At 40.3% G+C, this 22,675-nt stretch overlaps 3 non-coding genes across 3 annotated transcripts; 2 read left to right on the top strand and 1 right to left on the bottom strand.

The window, feature by feature from the left end:
• The first annotated feature begins 13,051 nt into the window (after positions 1-13,051).
• Positions 13,052-13,138, top strand: TRNAM-CAU. Its single transcript is given in 2 exon segments — positions 13,052-13,089; positions 13,103-13,138. It is a non-coding gene; the product is annotated as a tRNA-Met (tRNA).
• Positions 13,139-17,235: 4,097 nt separating this feature from the next.
• On the top strand, positions 17,236-17,309 carry TRNAI-AAU. Its single transcript has one exon. It is a non-coding gene; the product is annotated as a tRNA-Ile (tRNA).
• A 65-nt stretch (positions 17,310-17,374) lies between these two features.
• On the bottom strand, positions 17,375-17,448 carry TRNAV-AAC. The gene has a single exon. It is a non-coding gene; the product is annotated as a tRNA-Val (tRNA).
• Between the last annotated feature and the right edge of the window lie 5,227 nt (positions 17,449-22,675).

Below are 22,675 nucleotides of genomic sequence, written 5' to 3'. Positions count from 1 at the left end.
CACAAGGTGGAAAGAGTTTCCACGTGGGAAGGTGGAATCCTACTCCAAGTAGGATTGGAGTAGGACTCCTCCACCTCCAATTTCGGCCAAACCTTTAGGTTTTGAGGCTGCCTCCTCCCCTCCCTCCCACCTATATATACGGAGGTTTTAGGGCTGATTTGAGACGACTTTTCCACGGCAGCCCGACCACATACCTCCACGGTTTTTCCTCTAGATCGCGTTTCTGCGGAGCTCGGGCGGAGCCCTGCTGAGACAAGGTCATCACCAACCTCCGGAGCGCCGTCACGCTGCCGGAGAACTCTTCTACCTCTCCGTCTCTCTTGCTGGATCAAGAAGGCCGAGATCATCGTCGAGATGTACGTGTGCTGAACGCGGAGGTGCCGTCCGTTCGGTACTAGATCGTGGGACTGATCGCGGGATTGTTCGCGGGGCGGATCGAGGGACGTGAGGACGTTCCGCTACATAAACCGCGTTCACTAACGCTTCTGCTGTACGATCTACAAGGGTACGTAGATCACTCATCCCCTCTCGTAGATGGACATCACCATGATAGGTCTTCGTGCGCGTAGGAAAATTTTTGTTTCCCATGCGACGTTCCCCAACAGTGGCATCATGAGCTAGGTTCATGCGTAGATGTCTTCTCGAGTAGAACACAAAAGTTTTTGTGGGCGGTGATGTGCGTTTTGCTGCCCTCCTTAGTCTTTTCTTGATTCCGCGGTATTGTTGGATTGAAGCGGCTTGGACCGACATTACTCGTACGCTTACGAGAGACTGGTTTCATCGCTACGAGTAACCCCGTTGCTCAAAGATGACTGGCAAGTGTCGGTTTCTCCAACTTTAGTTGAATCGGATTTGACCGAGGAGGTCCTTGGATGAGGTTAAATAGCAACTCATATATCTCCGTTGTGGTGTTTGCGTAAGTAAGATGCGATCCTACTAGATACCCATGGTCACCACGTAAAACATGCAACAACAAAATTAGAGGACGTCTAACTTGTTTTTGCAGGGTATGCTTGTGATGTGATATGGCCAACGATGTGATGTGATATATTGGATGTATGAGATGATCATGTTGTAATAGAAAATATCGACTTGCACGTCGATGGTACGGCAACCGGTAGGAGCCATAGGGTTGTCTTTATAACTAACGTTTGTGCTTGCAGATGTGTTTACTATTTTGCTAGGACGTAGCTTTAGTAGTAATAGCATGAGTAGCACTACAACCCCGATGGCGACACGTTGATGGAGATCATGATGATGGAGATCATGGTGTGACGCCGGTGACAAGAAGATCGTGCCGGTGCTTTGGTGATGAAGATCAAGAAGCACGTGATGATGGCCATATCATGTCACATATGAATTGCATGTGATGTTAATCGTTTTATGCACCTTATTTTGCTTAGAACGACGGTAGCATTATGAGGTGATCTCTCACTAAAATTTCAAGACGAAATTGTGTTCTCCCCGACTGTGCACCGTTGCTACAGTTCGTCGTTTCGAGACACCACGTGATGATCGGGTGTGATAGACTCAACGTTCACATACAACGGGTGCAAAACAGTTGCGCACGCGAAACACTCGGGTTAAGCTTGACGAGCCTAGCATGTGCAGACATGGCCTCGGAACACATGAGACCGAAAGGTCGAGCATGAATCGTATAGTTGATATGATTAGCATAGAGATGCTTACCACTGAAACTATTCTCGACTCACGTGATGATCGGACTTGAGATAGTGGATTTGGATCATGTACCACTCAAATGACTAGAGAGATGTACTTTTTGAGTGGGAGTTCTTAAGTAATATGATTAATTGAACTAATTGTCATGAACATAGTCTAATGGTCTTTGCGAATTACGATGTAGCATGCGCTATAGCTCTACTGTTTTTATATGTTCCTAGAGAAAATTTAGTTGAAAGTTGATAGTAGCAAACTTTGCAGACTGAGTCTGTAAAACCGAGGATTGTCCTCGTTGCTGCGCAGAAGGCTTATGTCCTTAATGCACCACTCGGTGTGCTGCACCTCGAGCGTCGTCTGTGGATGCTGTGAACATCCAACATACACGTTTCTGATGACTACACGATAGTTCAGTACAAAAATACTTAATGGCTTAGAAGCAAGGTGCCAAAAACGTTGTAAAACGTCAAGGAACATAAGTGATGTTCTAAAGAGATGAAATCGTGATTTCATGCTTGTGCCCTTGTTAAGAGGTATGAGACCTCCGACAAGATTCTTTGTCCACAAAGTAAAGGAGAAAGGCTCAATCGTTGAGCATGTGCTCAGATTGTCTGAGTACGACAATCGCTTGAATGAAGTGGGAGTTAATCTTCCAGATGAGATAGTGATAGTTCTCCAAAGTCACTGCCACCAAGCTGTGAGAGCTTCGTGATGAACTATAACATATCAAGGATACATACAATGATCCTTGAGCGATTCGCGATGTTTGACACTGCGAAAGTAGAAATCAAGAAGGAGCATCAATAGTTGATGGTTTGTAAAACCGCTAAGTTTCAAGAAGGGCAAGGGCTAGAAGGGATACTTCATGAAACGGCAAAACAGTTGCTGCACTAATGAAGAGACCCAAGATTAAACCCAAACCCGAGACTAAGTGCTTCTGTAATGAGGGGAACAGTCACTGAGGCGGAGCAACTCTAGATACTTGGTAGATAAGAAGGCTGGCAAAAGTCGAAAGAAGTGTATTTGATATACATGATATTGATGTGTACTTTACTAGTACTCCTAGTAGCATGTGGGTATTGGATACCGGTTCGGTTGCTAAGTGATTAGTAACACGAAATGTAAGCTACGGCATAAACGAAGACTAGCTAAAGGCGAGGTGACGATACGTGTTGGAAGTGTTTCCAAGGTTGATATGATCAAACGTCGCAAGCTCCCTCTACCATCAGGATTGGTGTTAAACCTAAATAATTGTTATTTGGTGCTTGCGTTAAGCATGAACATGATTGGATCGTGTTTATTGCAATACGATTATTCATTTAAGGAGAATAATGGTTACTCTATTTTCTTGAATATTCACCTTCAATGGTTTATTGAATCTCGATCGTAGTTTTACACATGTTCATGATATTGGTGCCAAAAGATACGAGTTAATGATGATAGTACCACTTACTTGTGGCACTGCCGCTTGAGTCATGTTAGTATAAATTGCATGAAGAGGCTCCATGCTAATGGATCTTTGTACTCACCTGATTCCGAATCACTAGTGACATGCAAATCATACCACATGAGCAAGGCCTTGTTTTCATTGAGATGAAGTAAGATAGTAACTTGTTGGAAGTAATACATTTTTTATGTATGCAGTCCAATGGGTGCTGAGGCACGCAGTGGATATCATTATGTTCTTACTTCACTGACGATTTGAGTAGATACAGGAGTATTTACTTAATGAATCACAAGTCTGAAATGTTGAAAAGTTCAATTCCGTTTCAGAGTGAAGTTCGTCGTAACAAGAGGATAAACTGTCTACGATATGATCATGGAAATGAATATCTGAGTTACGAGTTTTGGTACGCAGTTAAGACAATGTGGAAATTGTTTCGCAGTTCATGCCACCTGGAACATCATAGTGTGATGATGTGTCTGAACGTCATAGCCACGCACTATTTGGTATGGTGCATACTATGATGTCTCTTATCGAATTACCACTATCGTTTATGGGTTATGCATTAGAGACAACCGCATTCACTTTAAATAGGGCACCGCATATTTCCGTTGAGATGACACAGTATAGACTGAGGTTTAGAGAAATCTAAACTGTCGTTTCTTGAAAGTTTGGGCTTCGACACTTATGTGAAAAAGTTTCAGTCTGATAAGCTCGAACCCAAAGCGGATAAATGCATCTTCATAGGATATCCAAAACAGTTGGGTACATCTCCTATCTCAGATCCGAAAGCAAAGTGTTTGTTTCTAGAAACGGATCCTTTCTCGAGGAAAGGTTTCTCTCGAAAGAATTGAGTGGGAGGGTAGTAGAACTTGATGAGGTTATTGAACCATCACTTCAACCAGTGTGTAGCAGGGCGCAGGAAGTTGTTCATGTGGCGCCTACACCAATTGAAGTGGAACCTGATGATGATGATCATTGAGCTTCGAATCAAGTTACTACAAACCTCGTAGGTCGACAAGGTCGCGTACTGCTGCAAAGTAGTACGGTAACCCTGTCTTGGAGGTCATGTTGTTGAGCAAGAGTGAACCTACGAGTTATGGAGAAAGCGATGGTGGGCCCAGATTCCGACAAATGGCTGGAAGCCATGAAATACGAGAGAGGATCCATGTGTGAAAACAAAGTGTAGACTTTGGTAGAACTACTTGATGGTCATAGGACTATTGAGTAAAAATGGATCTTTAAAAGGAAGACAGGCGATGATGGTGATAAGTCACTATTAAGAAAAGCTCGACTTGTCGCAAAGATGTTTTCGACAAGATCAAACAAGTTGACTATGATGAGACTTTCTCACTCGTAGCGATGCTAAAAGTCTGTTAGAATTATGTTAGTTGTTGATGCATTATTTATGAAATATTGCACGTAGGATGTCAAAACATTGTTTTCTCGACGGTTTCCTTGAGCAAACATTGTATGTGATACAACCAGAAGGTTTTGTCGATCCTAAAGATACTAGCAAGTATGCAAGCTCCAGTGATCCTTCAATGGACTGGTGCAAGCATCTCGGAGTTGGAATATACACTTTGATGAGATGATCAAAGATTTTGGGTTTGTACAAGGTTTATGAGAAACTTCTGTTTCCAAAGAAGTGAGTGGGAGCACTATAGAATTTCTGATAGGTATATGTGGTTGACATATTGTGGATCAGAAGTAATGTAGAATTTCTGTAAAGCATACAAGGTTGTTTGAAAGAAGTTTTCAAAGGAGTACCTGGATTACGCTACTTGAACGTTGAGCATCAAAGATCTATGGAGATAGATCGAAAGCGCTTAATAGAAGTTTCAACAAGATGCATGCCTTGACAAGTTTTGAAAGAGTTCAAAATAGACCAGCAAAGAAGGAGTTCTTGGTTGCGTTGTGAGGTGTGAATTTGAGTAAGACTCAAAACCCGACCACGGCAGAATAAAGAGAATAGACGAAGGTCGTCTTCTATGCCTTAGCCGTAGAATCTAAAGTATGCCATGCTGTGTACCGCACCTGAAGTGTGCCTTGACTCAATATATGTTGAGAGGTACAGAGAGTGATCCATGATTGAATCACTAGCAGCGGTCAAAATTTATCCTTAGTAACTAATGGACTAAGGAATTTTTCTTGATTATGGAGGTGGTTGAAGAGTTCGTCGTAAAGGGTTACGTCGATGTAAGCTTTGACACTAATCCGAATAACTATGAGTAGTGAAACGGATTCGTATGGTAGAGTAGATGTTTGGAGCATTTCCAAATAGCATGTAGTAGCAGCATCTATAAGATGACATAAAGATTTGTAAAGAACGCACGGATCTGAAAGTTTCAGAACCGTTGACTAAAACCTCTCTCACGAGCAAGACGTGATCAGACCCCATAACTATATGGGTGTTGGATTCGTTGGAATCACATGGTGATGTGAACTAGATTATTGACTCTAGTGCAAGTGGGAGACTGTTGGAAATATGCCCTAGAGGCAATAATAAATTAGTTATTGTTATATTTCTTAGTTCATGATAATCGTTTATTATCCATGCTATAATTGTATTGATTGGAAACACAATACTTGTGTGGATACATAGACAAAACACTGTCCCTAGTAAGCCTCTAGTTGACTAGCTCGTTGATCAAAGATGGTCAAGGTTTCCTGACCATAGGCAAGTGTTGTCACTTGATAACGGGATCACATCATTAGGAGAATCATGTGATGGACTAGACCCAAACTAATAGACGTAGCATGTTGATCGTGTCATTTTGTTGCTACTGTTTTCTGCGTGTCAAGTATTTGTTCCTATGACCATGAGATCATATAACTCACGGACACCGGAGGAATGCTTTGTGTGTATCAAAGGTCGCAACGTAACTGGGTGACTATAAAGATGCTCTACAGGTATCTCCGAAGGTGTTCGTTGAGTTAGTATGGATCAAGACTGGGATTTGTCACTCCGTTTGACGGAGAGGTATCTCGGGGCCCACTCGGTAATACAACATCACACACAAGCCTTGCAAGCAATGTAACTTAATGTAAGTTGCGGGATCTTGTATTACGGAACGAGTAAAGAGACTTGCCGGTAAACGAGGTTGAAATAGGTATACGGATACTGACGATCGAATCTCGGGCAAGTAACATACCGAAGGACAAAGGGAATGACATACGGGATTATATGAATCCTTGGCACTGAGGTTCAACCGATTATTACTTGGCATATGACATAACTGCGAGCTATTGACTCGGACATAGCCACTATTCTTGAATACAAAGAGCTAGCACTGGACTTTGTAGATGCTTTGTAGATGCTTCGTATACCCACTGCATGCGGGAAGCAAATGAAGTTGCAAATGATGTTGCGAGGAACTCATTTAGCGATAGATCCTCTACTTTTTAGACTCTATGGTCCCTGATTTTATTTCTCATGCCTTTTAATGACCTTGTGATTATTTGAGAAATAATTAATGTTTCAAAAAAAAAAGATCGATCAGGTACACATGTTGGTGTTTACTATCCTCTAGATAAAAGCTTCAAAAAATCCTGGACTAGGTTGTAGATGCATGCTTCAAAAGACATGTTGATAATATTTGGTACAACTATACATATTCTAGCCTTGTTGATGCATCCATTGAAACTTTTCATAAATTTGTTGAAATGTTGGTACAATAACAAAAATGTTCCCACATTCAAAAAAGGTTAGTGTAGTGTGAAAAAATTGTTAGCATAATTTCAAGAAAAATATTCATAGCATTCAGAAAATGTACTCCATCCGATAAAAATATATAAGAGCATTTAGATCATTATTTAAACGCTCTTATATTTCTAAAAAGAAGTAGTATAACATCCAAAAATATTAATCGTGTAACTAAAAAATGTTAAAAGTGTATAATAAAAATGTTTAGTATGTGTAAAATGTATTTAAATGCTCTTATATTAGTTTACAGAGGGAGTGCAATATATAATAAATATAGACATCAAAATGTATAATTGATAAATAATTAAATGTGTATAAGAAAAATATTCCTAATGTACAGAATAGAGTACAATGTGTATTCAAAATAGAGGCTAAAAAGATTTGTCTAAAAAATCTTAATCATGTATTATTAGCAAAATGTTAAACATGTGTATAAAAATCGTCCGGTTGCATACAAACAAAGTAGAATGTGTAAGAACTAAATTTGACATCAAAAACATATGTTTGAGGAAAATGTAAATCGTGTACTTAGAAAATTTGAATCAAAAACTTTACATGTTTACCATTTTATTCAAGGATAATTAGGTTTTTTATCCCTAGTTGGATTCCATCTGCTGGATTTCCCCCTAGTTTCAAAAAATTATCAATTCTAACAAAGTGTGCTTGCTCCTCTTATAAGCTTGCCCTTTAACCATTTAACCATCACTTTGAAAACTACATTAAAAGATCATCACAAAATTACAATAGGATATCAAAATATTCAGAAAAACATCACGTATATGTACATGTCATTTCATTTGTGACAAAAGTGTTTTTTAAAAACACATGAGGTTATTAAAATTATTAAACCTAAAAATGTAGGAACAATACTTTTGTCACAAATGCAAATAACATGCACATATAGTTGATGTTTTTTAACATGTTGATATCTTATTTGAATTTTTGAAATTTAATAAGAATTTGTAAAGAAGTTTTGAAAGTGACGGTCAACGCGTCAAAGGAAAAAATTTATAAGAGAAACAAATACAATCGGGAAGAATTGAGGGTTTTTCAAAACAAGGGGTAAATAAAACAGATGAGATCCAACTAGGGGAATAAATTTAATTACCCTTCAATGAAATGGTAAATATGTATTAAAAATGTCCTAGTTCTAAAGAAAAAGACAAAGAAAAAACACAAAAACAATAAAAGAAACAAATAAGAACAAAGAAACCCAATAAAGTTACTGAAAACAAAAAAAATATTAAAAGCGAGTAAAACAAAACAAGTGAAAAATAGAGAAAGAAACAAAGAGAAGGGAAGAAAACAAAGAAAGCCAGATATAAACAAAGAAAACTGAACATATAACAAAAAATCGCTGACACACCAAGGAAACCGAATTATTAAAAATAAATAAGACATATCTAAGAAATCGTTGGAAAAAATATAAAACCGAAGTGGGGATAGCACTAAAAAAACAAGAAACCAGACCTAGGAGTGAAAATTGGACAACGAAACCCATCCGGAATCTTTATCTTTACCTAATTAATACTAAAGCGGTTATAGCTGCTGTCTGCTTACCGTCGTGGCATTTTTGTAAAAAAGTACTTCATGTTTTGGATATTCAACCCGCAATCCTCAGTGAGTTATGAAAAAATGTTTTGAGATTTTTTTGGGGCTCCAAATCGGATCGGGAGCGTCGTTGCTCGATCTGCAGCCCCAAAAAAATCTCCATACATTTTTTCACGCGAGCGCGCGCGTCCGACGACCCCACCTCCATGCCTCCTCTCTGCTCGCCACCATGGACGGTCACTGTATCGGCGTTGACTGCTCACGAGCGCTCGTCCGCTGTCAACGCCGATGCGATGTCCGTCCATGGCGGCTCCTCTGCTGCCGCGCCCCCATACTCCACCGTTTGCTCCCCCGTCCCTCCGCACCATGGTGCCCGTGCTTGCTCCGTTGTCGCTGAATCTAGACAAGATCGATAAGATCCATCGCATCTCGCGCGACACCCGGCTGCAGCTTCTCGTTGGCCATGCGGGGAGCACAGACGAGCTGCTCGTCGGGCATGTGGGGAACACGGACGAGCTGCTCGTCGGCGTCCATCTCACAAACCTGTTGAAGACAGTGCCCAGTCCCCTCGACAGTGCACGCCTCCCACTTGCCGCTCGGTATGTTTCCCCAACTCGTCGGCCCCCTGGATCCCACTCCCCCTACCTCCATAATATTCTGATTTCGGGCAAACAAAGTGTTTGCTGAAATTTAACTACAAAATTATTTGTACACAAGTGGAGTATGTAAATCTGCCTCTGCTCCTACACAAAGAAAAGTGTAGTGGAGTCGCTACTGCTCTGCTCCAGGACAGCACACAACGAAAGAGAGGTATGATATATTCAGATAGACACTAAAATAAATGATGGTTGTGACAAAATCCATGTACTGAATAACAGTGGCGGAGCTAGACAAAAATGGATGGGGGGGGCGAAACATAAAATACAAGGGTTTGGGGTGGCAAAAGCTAAAAAAATCTCATCTAAGCCCTCACATATTTTTTCTTCACAAATTGGTTCAATGTTGGGAGCCACAGCCCCCCCCCCCAAGACACTACATAGCTCCATTGTTGCTGAATCACTTACCAACATGCCACTGAAAGGATCTAGAATAGATCGCTGAAACAAAGGGCTCCCTACAGCCCGTCTCCCAAATGCAACAGGCTATGCATGCCCCAAGATTTGATGTGTGACTGACTTTATTGTGCCGACTGAATTCTTTTGTGTTGTTATAACAATCATCAGTGGAGATTCCAAAAAAAATGTGAGTTGGTAAGACTAAGTTCGAATTATCATATTTAATGGGTCATAGTTTTTTATTCCAAAAGAATATGTTACACAAAAATACATGATTGATTTGATAAATTTAGATGTTACCAAATGTCATGCACGTCATTGCTGCATGAATTCAACCAATTTTACTTTGTTTGCCCTGTTGTATAATGAATGTAACTCACCCCCACCCCCACCTTGGATCTACCCCTGTCTCAGTTTATTTTTCTGAAAGTTGGTGCTACTTCCAATTGCTCACAATTTCAGTTTCCCTGATATGATACAATCTCCTATTTGAGTTTATTTTTTCTAAAAATATATTGTTACTATCCAAGGATTAGACCAAGAAATTTCAAGTTGCTAACTACATATACCTGAACATTGTGGCTTTGACTTGGTTACGGTAATTCTTGGGCATGATGCTGGAGTAATTCTTGAAGTTTCATATATTCTGCTCTTTCTTCAGTTATCAATTAGCTTAATTGCATACACATGACTAGATATGCTTGCTGCACCTAGCAAAATAGGATTAGGAGGTGCATTCAGTGGAGTGGATTAATTGGTTTCGACATCACTGAATATACTGTCTCCGTCGACCTGCCCGCAAGGCCATATGCCATCGCCTCCGCTGACTTGGCCAGAAGACCATCAATTATAGCCTAGACCTACTTTTTCGCAGGTACTTTTGAAGCATATGATGGATCTCATCTATTAGTCAATTCGTCAGTTTACTGTAGCCAATATAGTTGTTGCCGAGAATAGACTACATTTGACTGACAAGCAACACATCATGCCCTCCTACATATATGGATTATGTTTGTACTTGACAGCAGCAGACTAAATTCATAAAAGAAGATGTATGTGATGAGTTCACTAATTAAAAAAATACAGGATGCTTCAATAACCCCATTGTATGAATATGTTTGTTTAAAAACAAGCTAGCATGTATGTTCATTCCTATATAGCAATTTACAAAAAGAGTTTACTGATGTTCAATGGACTCCAAAAATTAATAGCATAGACTTGTCTCTGCTGCTGGAGGTAATTAGCCAGTCACTGGATGCTTCCTCTGTTGATGTTGCTTCTTCATATAAAGATTGTTCTCCGTTTGTTCTTGCTTTAAATATTTGTTTGTGTTTTCAAATTTTTTCTCCTTTTTAAAAATTGTTCAAAATTGTTCTTGCTTCTAAATTTGTTCGGGATTTTTCAAAATTGTTCTCCGTTTCAAAATTTCATTCTTAAGATTCAAAATAATTTCTTACTTTGAAAAATTGCTAGTGCTTCCAAAAAATTTCATGATTTTTCAAAATTGTTTTCAGTTTCAAATTTTGTTTTCAAGTTTCAAAAAATGATTGTGCTTTAAAAAATTGTTCTTTCTTTCAAAGTTTATTCTCTAGATATGAAAAATGTTCGTGAAATTTTTTGAAACTGACAACAATTTTTGAAACCGAGAACAAGTTTTGAAAAATATAGAACATTTTCAAAAATCAAGAAATTGTTTAACATTCAAAAACATTTTCTAAAAATCTAGAACATTTTTTGAAACAGAAAAAGGAAAGAAAAAAAAGAAATAGAAAAAATAAAAAAAATATGGAAAAGATAAAACCAGTTCAGGTAACCTTTTAGAAGTTTCTCAAAACCGAAAAAAATCTAGAGAACCGGAGCGGTGCAGCCCCCTCCCGCTTCGCACAGAGTGGGTGCAGGAAAACTGATGCGTCGGCTACAGCGTGGGTGCAGGAGCTTAGCGGGCCCGATATGGGTCCGTATGGGCAATTGACATGGCGTGCTCCAGTTTCGTGTACAGTTTGCTACCGTAAACGTCGGTGGAGGTTGTCCCCTCCCACGCGGCTGCAGTGCTGCCGGTCCCTGTCTCCGGTGGCCTCGGTTGGTTCGGCCGGCCTCGCAGCGTTTACGAGGAATAGACGTTGGTGGTGTCCTCGTGACTGTGGTGGCGCGGGTTGGTGGGGCAGTAGGCATGGTGGAGCTACCATCGATCCTGGGTGGTGGGTGTAAGGGGTCGGGAGAAATCCTTGCTGGGTCTGGTCGGCACCGACTCTGTGACGCATGTGGACACCGCCACCCTTCCTGAAGGGCGTCGGTTATATCTCTCCCACACTCCCCTCCGTGTATCGGGAGAAATCCTAGGTCATGACCGGGCAACAACGTCGTCACCGTCACAGTCCTTCTTGAAGGTGTTGCTTGATACGTGGCAACTCGACGGCATTGAAGTGGGATGGAATTCTCCGGTGGGCGCAACAGTTGCGGGATACTATAGCTTTCGTTGATCCGGTGTCGTCGGCATTTTTTTCTCTTGTTTTTTTTTCTCTTGGGCATGATTGTGCTGATCTCAGTATGTATCGGGTGGTTGCTATATTAATATAGCGGGGCGAAAGCCTATTTCGAGGCTTCCATGGCCGAGTCGGATGTAATGAGCAAGATATAATATTCACGCTATTCCGCACCCATAATAGGTCTTTCGGTTAACTTCCCTCATTCCTTCATTCCCCTGTTTTCTTCGGGTTTTCCTTCTCTTTTTTGATTTTTGGTTTTCTTCGATTACTATTAATTTATTTGATGGATTTTATCGGCTTTCTTCAGTTTTCTTCGATCTTTCTTCTTATTTTCATTTTTCGTTTTTTCTTTGGTGATTTTTCTTAGTTTTCATTGGAATCCCGTTTTTCTTTTCTTGTTTAACTTTTCTTTGGTTTTGTATCATTCTTTCTCGTTTTTTGTTGGGTTTTTTTTTCATTGCATTAACATTTGGTTTATGTTGTCCAATTTTTTACACTACATTAACATTTGAAAATACAGGATTGATATTGTTTTAAGTGTTTTGATGTCTACTTTTCTTTACTCACGTTGTACATTTTTTTGTATACACCAGAAAGATTTTTTCATACATGTTTAGGAAAAATTAAAATGCCATATTAATGTTTTTTTTTCAAATATATGTGTTTTGAACATGTTCTGAATAGGTGGTAACCATTTTATTTAAATCCATAAAGTTGTAAGTAATTATATGTTTTGGAAACATGAACAAAAAAAAAAGAAAAAGAAACTAACGTAACGGCAACTATGCCCCTAGGCGGTGGCCACGTGGCCCATCTACGAGGTGATGCGCGGGCAAGGGCTTCTTCCACCTCGACATAGCAATGCCCATTGGATATTTAACGCATCTGCGGTCAATTATTTATGTTTCATTTGGCATAGTACTTTTGTTTTCATTTGGGATAGATTTTTTTTGTTTCTGGAAGCTTCCGGGCCTTGAGATGCTTAGCATGCAAGTATTACCGGCTCCTGTATTCATTTGACCGACTACTGTTTGATGGTAACAGTACTCTAGTGATTACCGAAAGCAAATAAAAAAGGATAGCCGTGAGATGTCTCTATTAAGAAATCTATGGTTGAGATAAATAACACAACGGGGCGGTGGCGCAGTTGGCTAGCGCGTAGGTCTCATAGCTAATGCGAGTGATCCTGAGGTCGAGAGTTCGAGCCTCTCTCGCCCCACTGTTTTTTTTCTAATTTTGTAAAAGAAAAAAAAAACTGTGACCGATCTGAGTTTGTTCCACTTTCCTACTTGCTCCTTCACATGAATTTTCTTCTTATTCATCGTTCTCTGAATCTTTTTTTATTCTCATCAAAAGATGGATATATAACTTCTATCCCCATGTATACGTCACTGTTTTTTATTCTAATTTTGTAAAAGAAAAAAAAACTTGCTCCTTCACATGAATTTTCTTCTTATTCATCGTTTTCTGAATCTTTTTTTATTCTCATCAAAAGATGGATATAACTTCTATCCCCATGCATGCGTCCGTGGCTTTAAACATCACAAACAAAAGATTGACATGATGATGATGGAACTGAGGTGGCTAGTATTTCTTATGCGTCTTGGATGCTTCATGTCAGCCGGTATTTTCCTATCCATGAAAAGAGAAGGGAGAGATACCGCGAAACACATTGTTCTGCCATGAGATAGTGCACTCACTCCAAAATAACAATTTAATTTGGTTATGTGCATCCTATTGATGCAGAAGTTAAGAGTGATCTTCAACCATTTCTAGTGGGTATTACTTGCCCGCATTAATGAGAACTATGCGGTATGCACATATGGCTTTATCGCCATGTAGCTATTGCAAAATATGGCACATATAGCATAGTCGAATTTGGCATAGTTGCCACTACTTGCCCGCCTGCACATATGGCTTTTTATCACTATGTGGCTGTTGCAAGATGATTTGCATGCCCATCCCATCACAAAAACAATAACAAAAAGGCTCTAACGGCCAACTACACCACGAAACCTTGATGACTTTGTGATCGCTACTAGTTATAAGACTTAAGCGTCTAGCAATCTCCAAAGACATGCATAAATTATAGACTTATGGAGATACAATATCACATCATTCACTGCCGATCCACTATTTTTACAAGACGGGTGTCTTTAAGTGTTTCATGGCAATAATTGGATGCATTATATTCTAAGATTATGGAGACAAACCTGCAATAAATTATAGAACGGTGCCAATGAAAGTACATGGAAAAGGCACCCAAACACACCTGTCCAACATGAATACATGATGCATTAGAAATCCCCTTCTACCATGATGTATCTGGGATAGTAGCCATTAGTGAAAGAACAATAGTTATACAAACGAGTGAAGTGAACCCATCTCCAATAGTCCAACAATTATTATCTTTAGACCATTCTGAGCAAATCATGATAAAACTTGGTTTCATAACTGAGGGAAATACTTACCCACTTTGTGTTCCGATAACCCATTCCTTTTAATGGAAAACCCAACGCAGATCACGAGTATCACGTGTTATTTTTTTCCTTTCTATTTTTACAAGACAAGTGTCCTTTAGGTAAGGATTTTCATGGAAATGAGTCCCGACATTGTATTCCAAGATTTATGAAGATGAGCCCATAATAAATAACATATAAACAAGAAGGGATGATCGATGTTCAGCACGTGAATACGAAGGATCAGTTTGCCGATATTCTCACCAAGTTCCTCGGTCGACAGAAGTTCATCGAGATGAGGAAGAAAGTCGGAGTGCAAGAAGTGAATTCAAGTAACAAGATTAAGGAGGTGAATGTAGAAGTTAATCATGTTACTCCTGTACACGTAGGATTAGAAAAGAAAGCCAAACCGAGTCCTAATAGTATTAGAATACCTAGTCCTAGTCTATTTTCATAGTCCCTTATGAATGTGTATAAAAGACACCCTAGGAGTGGTGCTTGTAACATCAGACCAGATCAAACGCAATACAAAGTTTAACCGGCTCGATACGAGCCTGCGGCCATTGTTTTTTCCGTCGCCGAAGACAATCGATTCGATGGCTAGCTTAGCTAGTTTGACTAAGCACGTTACTGTTACTCATAGAAGTATCCATCCAGGTGCTTGCTTGCTAGCTTTTCTAGCTAGCTTGCACGTACGTGGACGGAAGGATTTGATCAGCGTTCTAAAGCCAATAATCCTTGTCACCTGCACGTGGAAAGCTCCAGCTATGGCTATGAACTTCTTGACTTGTTTCTTACAGAAGTGGGCTATATGATCGACCTTTTTCTTACGCGGGATATTTTTAATATCAGTGATATTTCTTGTACGCGGGATATTTTTAATATCAGTGATATTTCTTGTAGGGCCTCCGATGCTCCACATTAGTGGTACTGATCACATTATGCAATCATTTTCATATTCATGGAGAAATTACATAATTAGCATGTCCTCGCTCAAAACAGCAAATAAGATTCGGTAGTGATGCAGATCAGGCTCTGATTGGTCAAGAGCTTCTTGAGCTTCTTGGTTGATAGTTTGAGGAACAATGGGATGGTTAGGTTGATAAGGGGTGCGGGGAGGGCCAAACCCTGGATATTTGGGAGCGGGGTGGGACTGAGATCGGTTACGGGCCAAATAATTGGGCTTTCTTAACCCACAAGTTAATAGGCCAACAACGGCTAATTGACTTGACAACCGTTTAATCAGTCTGACAGACAATTTAATCAGACAGGCAAGGTGCTATTCGTCGCTCACCCTATGAGCAGCGGTTAACTGGCTCGTTAACTGATTAATTAAATGATTTTTCTTTTATGGAAAAATCAGATGAATTCTTGAACAGTGGGAACAATAGTGAGGCAGCGAGGGCGAGCGATCAGGAGGAAGAAGGAGATAAGATGAGAGATACTGCACGTACACACACATACACACACTTTAGCAAAAGGATCGTGCAAGCGGGGGTCGCCGTATAGGCAAGAGGACTAAGGATATGGTCCTTCCGTCATTTGATTCCCTTTGTCTCTAGCTAGCTTCTTTCTTACAATAAGGAACTAGCGCCAATATTCATTTGTTGTAGGAATTGGTTCATACTCAGTAATTGTATATTTTTGTGCTAATCCATAACTACAATTCATGTTATTAAAGGAGAGGAAGGATCTTGATGATGTTGGAAATAATGGTATTAATTGGTAAATTTTGAATATGCATCAAGTTAAATTTGAACTAACAACCAAGGAACCACAAGATTTCATTCAACGGAAATTATCTTCCTGCAAAGGAGGCGATATGAATATTCTTATAGTTTCCATCCCTACAAGATCATAGAAGTCCATGATGGGTACATGACATGAAAAATCTTAAATTCTACAAGGTACATAAAACCCAGTCATGTACATTATGATTAGTCTTGACTTTTTTAAAAATAATGACAAAAAAATAGTGAGGCCTCAGTAAAGCCTTTTTTTTTTGCAAAATTCAAAAACAAAATTTCAAAGTTTCAAACAATCAAGTAGAAACACATGTATATAGTGATGTATATAGACATGATGGGTCAATAGAGATGTGCCTTGAGTACTATTCGCCCGCCTGCATATATGGCTTTAATATCATGTAGCTGTTGCAGGATGATTTGCACACACATCACATCAGAGAAAGCCAGAAACAATGATAAAAAAGATTCCAACAGCGACATTTACTTACAAGATCTATTGTTTCATTTTGCTGATCGCGTGATGGAGCAAAGATGATTTCTTCTCTTAGCTCGATCCCCCTGGTGATATTTTTTCTTTATTTTGATTCATTATCTTATCACTCTTTTCTTCGTGGTTGTTTCGATAGCGCGTTTGTAGAGAACCCATGTTCAAGCAAAACTGATCTCGTCCGGATTCTCACGTAAACTTTGTTTGGGTAACGCAACTAATCCATGGATTATGAAAATCAGCTTTGCATGTGCGCAATATTTCATGCTTTTGGAGAGTCGACAAATAGTGATTTTTACAAAAACTGATTTTCTGTGAACAAAGCCACCTCGCATCATTCACCCAGGCTCGCCACATCTAAGATTTATTGTGGCGCAGCTTAGTTAGGGCCAAATTGGGCTATGACTCCCCTGAGAAATTTATTTTATTAGATTAACGTCTAATATTTAACACCATTTATGCCACAACTGACATAATACACTAGATTAACCCCTTCAAGTCTGGGCATGGCTCATCTATCACCCTCTCAAATCGCTTAAGCGTCACTATGACATGTTCATCACGTTTCACTACTGTTTCCAAAAATGTAGATATAAGTAAAGAAAACCAAAATATACAGAAAGGCCTATTAGCTCAGCTGGTTAGAGCGTCGTGCTAATAACGCGAAGGTCACAGGTTCGAGACCTGTATGGGCCATTTATCTTTTTTTTTTCTTCTTTTTCTACTCGATGGAAAAACATGCGAAAAAAATAAATTGAATTTGGCTTCGCCCGGGTTCGAACCGGAGACCTTCAGTGTGTTAGACTGACGTGATAACCAACTACACCACGAAACCTTGACATGCTTATGGTTATTAGCAGTTTATTAATAGGTAATTCTGCATGCCACGCAAAATACGTTATCCACAAATATTTTATGTGACATGTGTCTTTGAAATAAAAGTCCACCAACCTTGCAAGACACATGTCCCACCGTGTCCTAGGAAATAGGGTGTTTTTTTTTCTATAAAATATCTTTGTGTTATGTTCTAAGATCGAGTGGGGATAAATCCCAGAAGAAAAAAGTAAGTGTCAATATAGAGACCCGGTAACAAAATGGGAAAAGAAAATACCACATGCCAAAGCCTAAACGGAGTTGAGGGATCGGCTTTAGGGATATGCATCTCTTCAACCAATTTTTTACTCGTGGGGCAAGGATGGAGACTGAGGCAAAACCTAAATAGTTTGGGCGTCGAAGTTCTCAAATCCAAGTAATATTTGAATGGTGATCAACTTGATATAGTATTTACGTCCGACGTATCCCAGTCATGGAGAGAGAAATTGAGTTTGGTTTGGAATTGCTTAAAAAAATTACTAATATGGCGCGCGGGGAATGGTAGAAATATTCAGATTCAAAGAGACAATTGGATCCCTAGAAGAAAGGGCATGGGTGCATCCACATCCACATTTAGAGAACTTATACATGGAATGCTGAGCTAATTAAAGAAAAAATTTCATCCCTTTGATGCTGAAGAAATATGCAATATCAGAGTACCCGAGGTGGAAGTTGATGATTGCCTTGCTTGCCATTTTGAGAAAATTGGTAATCTTTGGGAAGCCCCTGTTCTGGAGTAAATTCAGATTTTTGGATGGAGAGTGGCATAAAATTCATGGGCGATAAAACTGAACAAGTGTAGGAGAACCATTGCCCATGATGATGTTTGTGATATTTATGGGAACTCTGTAGAGGTAGAATACTATGCACTTGTTACATGCACCAAGAGTAGAGCCATTTGTCATGTAATGAGGGAGATTTGGGACATCCATGATGAGTCTGCCTACTAGTATATACAACGGTGGACACGTTGCAATTACTTCTGGACTCGTGTACTGATGAGCTGAGATGCAAAATTTTGATGATTTTATGGAGGGCTTGGAACTTGAGAAATAAGATAACAGCATCCACAAAAATGGCAAGGAACAAATTTCGGGGCACGTGACCTTCCGGATACCATATGCTAATGAGTTCACGGGGGATGTTAATGTTGTTGAGCCTGTGAGAGAATAAGACCCTTGGAATGGTGAGGTGGAGCCTGTACCGGCGCCTACAAGACTGGAGGGTGGGCATCGGGTGGCTCGTGTTGAAGGGGCAGTGAAAATCAATATTAATGCATGCTTCCTTCCGGACACTGGCTAGCTCTAATTGAATGGATACGTCCAACAACATTGAGGAAGCAAAGGTAAGCACAACTCTAATTGCCTTACTGGCCCTCTTGAAGGCGTACAAGGGTCATGCAATCCTAGAGGTCGACACCACTTTTAGTACAAGAGAATTGAACGAGCGAGCGATAATCAAATCAATTTTTTTTCCTTTCACCAAAGACACCAAGAAGTTGCTTCCTTGCTCCGCTGCCCATCAGGTTTGTTAGGTGGGAAAATACAAAATAAACTGTTACATGAGTTGGTTGCCCATGCGAGGATACACCGGGATTAAGAATTCATTGCCAATGTGCCAAGGAAGCTAAGTTCTTTGATGCTCTATGAATGTAGTTATCAGATGAGTTTGTCGTTCTTCCTAAGCACCTTTGAGAGATCCATCGACTGGATTAGTGGAAAAAGAGTAATCTGATGCGATTTGGAGAAGTTGAAGCAAATGCATTGTAGAGACCACTAGAACAACATGAAGCATCTATCAAAAGGATCTAATAACTTGTTCGGGTTTTCGCATCAGAGCCATTTATCCTAATAAAACATAGATTGGGCCTTTACAAAAGAGGTTCAAGGGTAAAATGACAGTTTTAGACTAGACCAACAACAATAGATCAGTTTCCTGCTAGTACATAAGAAGAACCAGAGAAGTATCACTAGCATGAGAAGGAGCGAAGACCACAAGAGTAACAAAGAGAACCCCAAAACTCCCCTCTTGAACCTTCAAGGGATCAAAAGGGAGAACACTACACAAAACAAAGAAGTATTGTGTGCGCTCAATGCTGCAAATGGGAGAATGTAAGGGTCATTTATGGTGATTTGAAGGACTCATTGGAAAGTAAAAAATAAGTCACACTAGATTTACTGATGCCAATATATTTCTCTTGCGACGTCGCGAGTGTAGAAACATAGGTGATGAATATTACATTTACATGGCTGAGATTGTACCCTACATGTTCACCCTATATCTATACAACTTATCTAGAACTATAAATGACACATTAATTCTTTTTTATTTTCTTTTCAATGTTTTAGTGTCATCAATGTAAAAAAGAAAAGTGATCTGCACTAAGGTTCTAGTGTTAGATAGAGAGGGAGGAATCTGCACTAAGGTTCTGGTGATTTGAAGGACTCATTGGAAAGTAAAAAAAAAATAAGTCACACTAGATTTACTGATGCCAATATATTTCTCTTGCGACGTCATTGCTGATTGGCTACACCAAGACTCTTCTCTCCATTGGATCAGCATTCAAAATCTTCTCCGTGAAAATAAATTATCTTAGCACTTGTTGAATGTGTCCCTGTACGTTTGGACATATGGCAAACTATGAAGAATTTTTTTGTCCGATGTTCTCATATATTGCGCATGTATATAAATTTTGTGTTGTGATGCTTCTTGGGGCTGCACTGTTAACACAAGTTTGAGCCCATTAGTCTAGAGATGGGCAGTGCGCTCCCTTGAATTTTTTGCACGAGGAGGAGGAGGAGGAGTTTAGCCTTGATGGATAGGTGATGCCTCAGAAGGACACCTTTTGATATTTGTGGTCAATGTTACAGAAGGATGGGGATATTGATAAAGATGTGAACCATCGAATTAAAGCGGGATGGGTGAAGTGGCACCAAACTTCTGAAGTTCTTTGTGATAAGAGGGTGCCACAAAAGCTAAAAGACACGTTCAATAGGACATCGATTCGGCCCACAATGTTGTATAGCGTTGAGTGTCGGCCAACTAAAAGGCTACATGTTCAACAATTAGTTCTAGCAAAGATGGGAATATTGAGATAGATGTGTGTCCACACAAGGAAGGAACGGGTCCGGAATGGTGATATTCAAGATAGAGTTGGAATAGCACCGATTGAAGAGAAGCTTGTCCAACATGTCTGAGATGGTTTGGGCATATTCAATGCAGCTCTTCAGAAGTGTCATTGCATGGTGGAATGCTAAAGCTTGCTGACAATGTTGATGAGTCCAATTTATGTAATAATTTTACCAAGTACTTTATGCCTGCATGGTAGGCTTTGTGAAATTTCACCGTGCTCGTGCACCTCTTTTTATTGATAATCTCTCAGGTAGCGCTTTTTGGACCAATTAACATAATACGGAGAAGATCCCCAGAAAAGATAGTGAACTCACGTATTTACAGTGATAATCACCTACATAAAATAATCAAGCAAGAAGGCTAAAGGAAAAAAGCATCGCTGAGGTTCCAAGTCAAAAGACGACGTTCCGTACGACTGTGCCCACTCGTATAGGCGGTTGTATAGAGAGTCGCCGGCACCGCTTGATCGACTATTTCGGCCCCGTGAAATTGGATCATGAATCACACGCCCAGAGACACTAGAAACTCGTCCGAAAGATAGAACCCTAACTCCAGGGTTCATCCGGAGGAGGGATTGGTAAGGAGAAGAGGGCCATCTTCCTCACCGTGTTCAAAGGGGCTTCAACATTATCACCATCTCGTTGCCATCAACATCATCACCAATGTAGTCATCATCATCATCCACATCCTCACCATTGTTGTTGGAAATATGCCCTAGAGGCAATAATAAATTAGTTATTATTATATTTCTTTGGTCATGATAATCGTTTATTATCCATGCTATAATTGTATTGATTGGAAACACAGTGCATGTGTAGATACATAGACAAAACACTGTCCCTAGTAAGCCTCTAGTTGACTAGCTCGTTGATCAAAGATGGTCAAGGTTTCCTGACCATAGGCAAGTGTTGTCACTTGATAACGGGATCACATCATTAGGAGAATCATGTGATGGACTAGACCCAAACTAATAGACGTAGCATGTTGATCGTGTCATTTTGTTGCTACTGTTTTCTACGTGTCAAGTATTTGTTCCTATGACCATGAGATCATATAACTCACTGACACCGGAGGAATCCTTTGTGTGTATCAAACGTCGCAACGTAACTGGGTGACTATAAAGATGCTCTACAGGTATCTCCGAAGGTGTTCGTTGAGTTAGTATGGATCGAGACTGGGATTTGTCACTCCGTGTGACGAAGAGGTATCTCGGGGCCCACTCGGTAATACAACATCACACACAAGCCTTGCAAGCAATGTGACTTAGTCTAAGTCACGGGATCTTGTATTACGGAACGAGTAAAGAGACTTACCGGTAAACGAGATTGAAATAGGTATGCGGATACCGACGATCGAATCTTGGGCAAGTAACATACCGAAGGACAAAGGGAATGACATACGGGATTATATGAATCCTTGGCACTGAGGTTCAACCGATAAAGATCTTCAGAATATGTAGGATCCAATATGGGCATCCAGGTCCCGCTATTGGATATTGACCGAGGAGTCCCTCGGGTCGTGTCTACATAGTTCTCGAACCCGCGGGGTCTGCACACTTAAGGTTCGGCGATGTTTTATGCGTATTTGAGTTATATGGTTGGTCACCGAATGTTGTTCGGAGTCCCGGATGGGATCACGGACGTCACGAGGGTTTCCGGAATGGTCCGGAGACGAAGATTGATATATAGGATAACCTCATTTGGTTACCGGAAAGTTTTCGAGCATTACCGGAAAAGTTTCGGGCTCATCGGTACTGTACCGGGAGTGCCGGGAGGGGTGACAGGGACCATCGAGAGGGGTGTCACGCCCCAAGGGGTCTCATGGGCTATGGGAAGAGATAAACCAGCCCCTAGTGGGCTGGAATAAGTTCCCACTAAGGCCCATAAGGTTTGAGAAGGGAAAAACACAAGGTGGAAAGAGTTTCCAAGTGGGAAGGTGGAATCCTACTCCAAGTAGGATTGGAGTAGGACTCCTCCACCTCAAATTTCGGCCAAACCTTGAGGGTTTGAGGCTGCCTCCTCCCCTCCCTCCCTCCTATATATACTGAGGTATTGGGG

Source organism: Hordeum vulgare, chromosome 3H (assembly GCF_904849725.1).
Source record: "Hordeum vulgare subsp. vulgare chromosome 3H, MorexV3_pseudomolecules_assembly, whole genome shotgun sequence".
In the NCBI taxonomy this organism is placed as follows: domain Eukaryota; kingdom Viridiplantae; phylum Streptophyta; class Magnoliopsida; order Poales; family Poaceae; genus Hordeum; species Hordeum vulgare.
The sequence above is the reverse complement of the archived record's forward strand: the minus strand, read 5'-3'. Positions and strand labels throughout refer to the sequence as shown.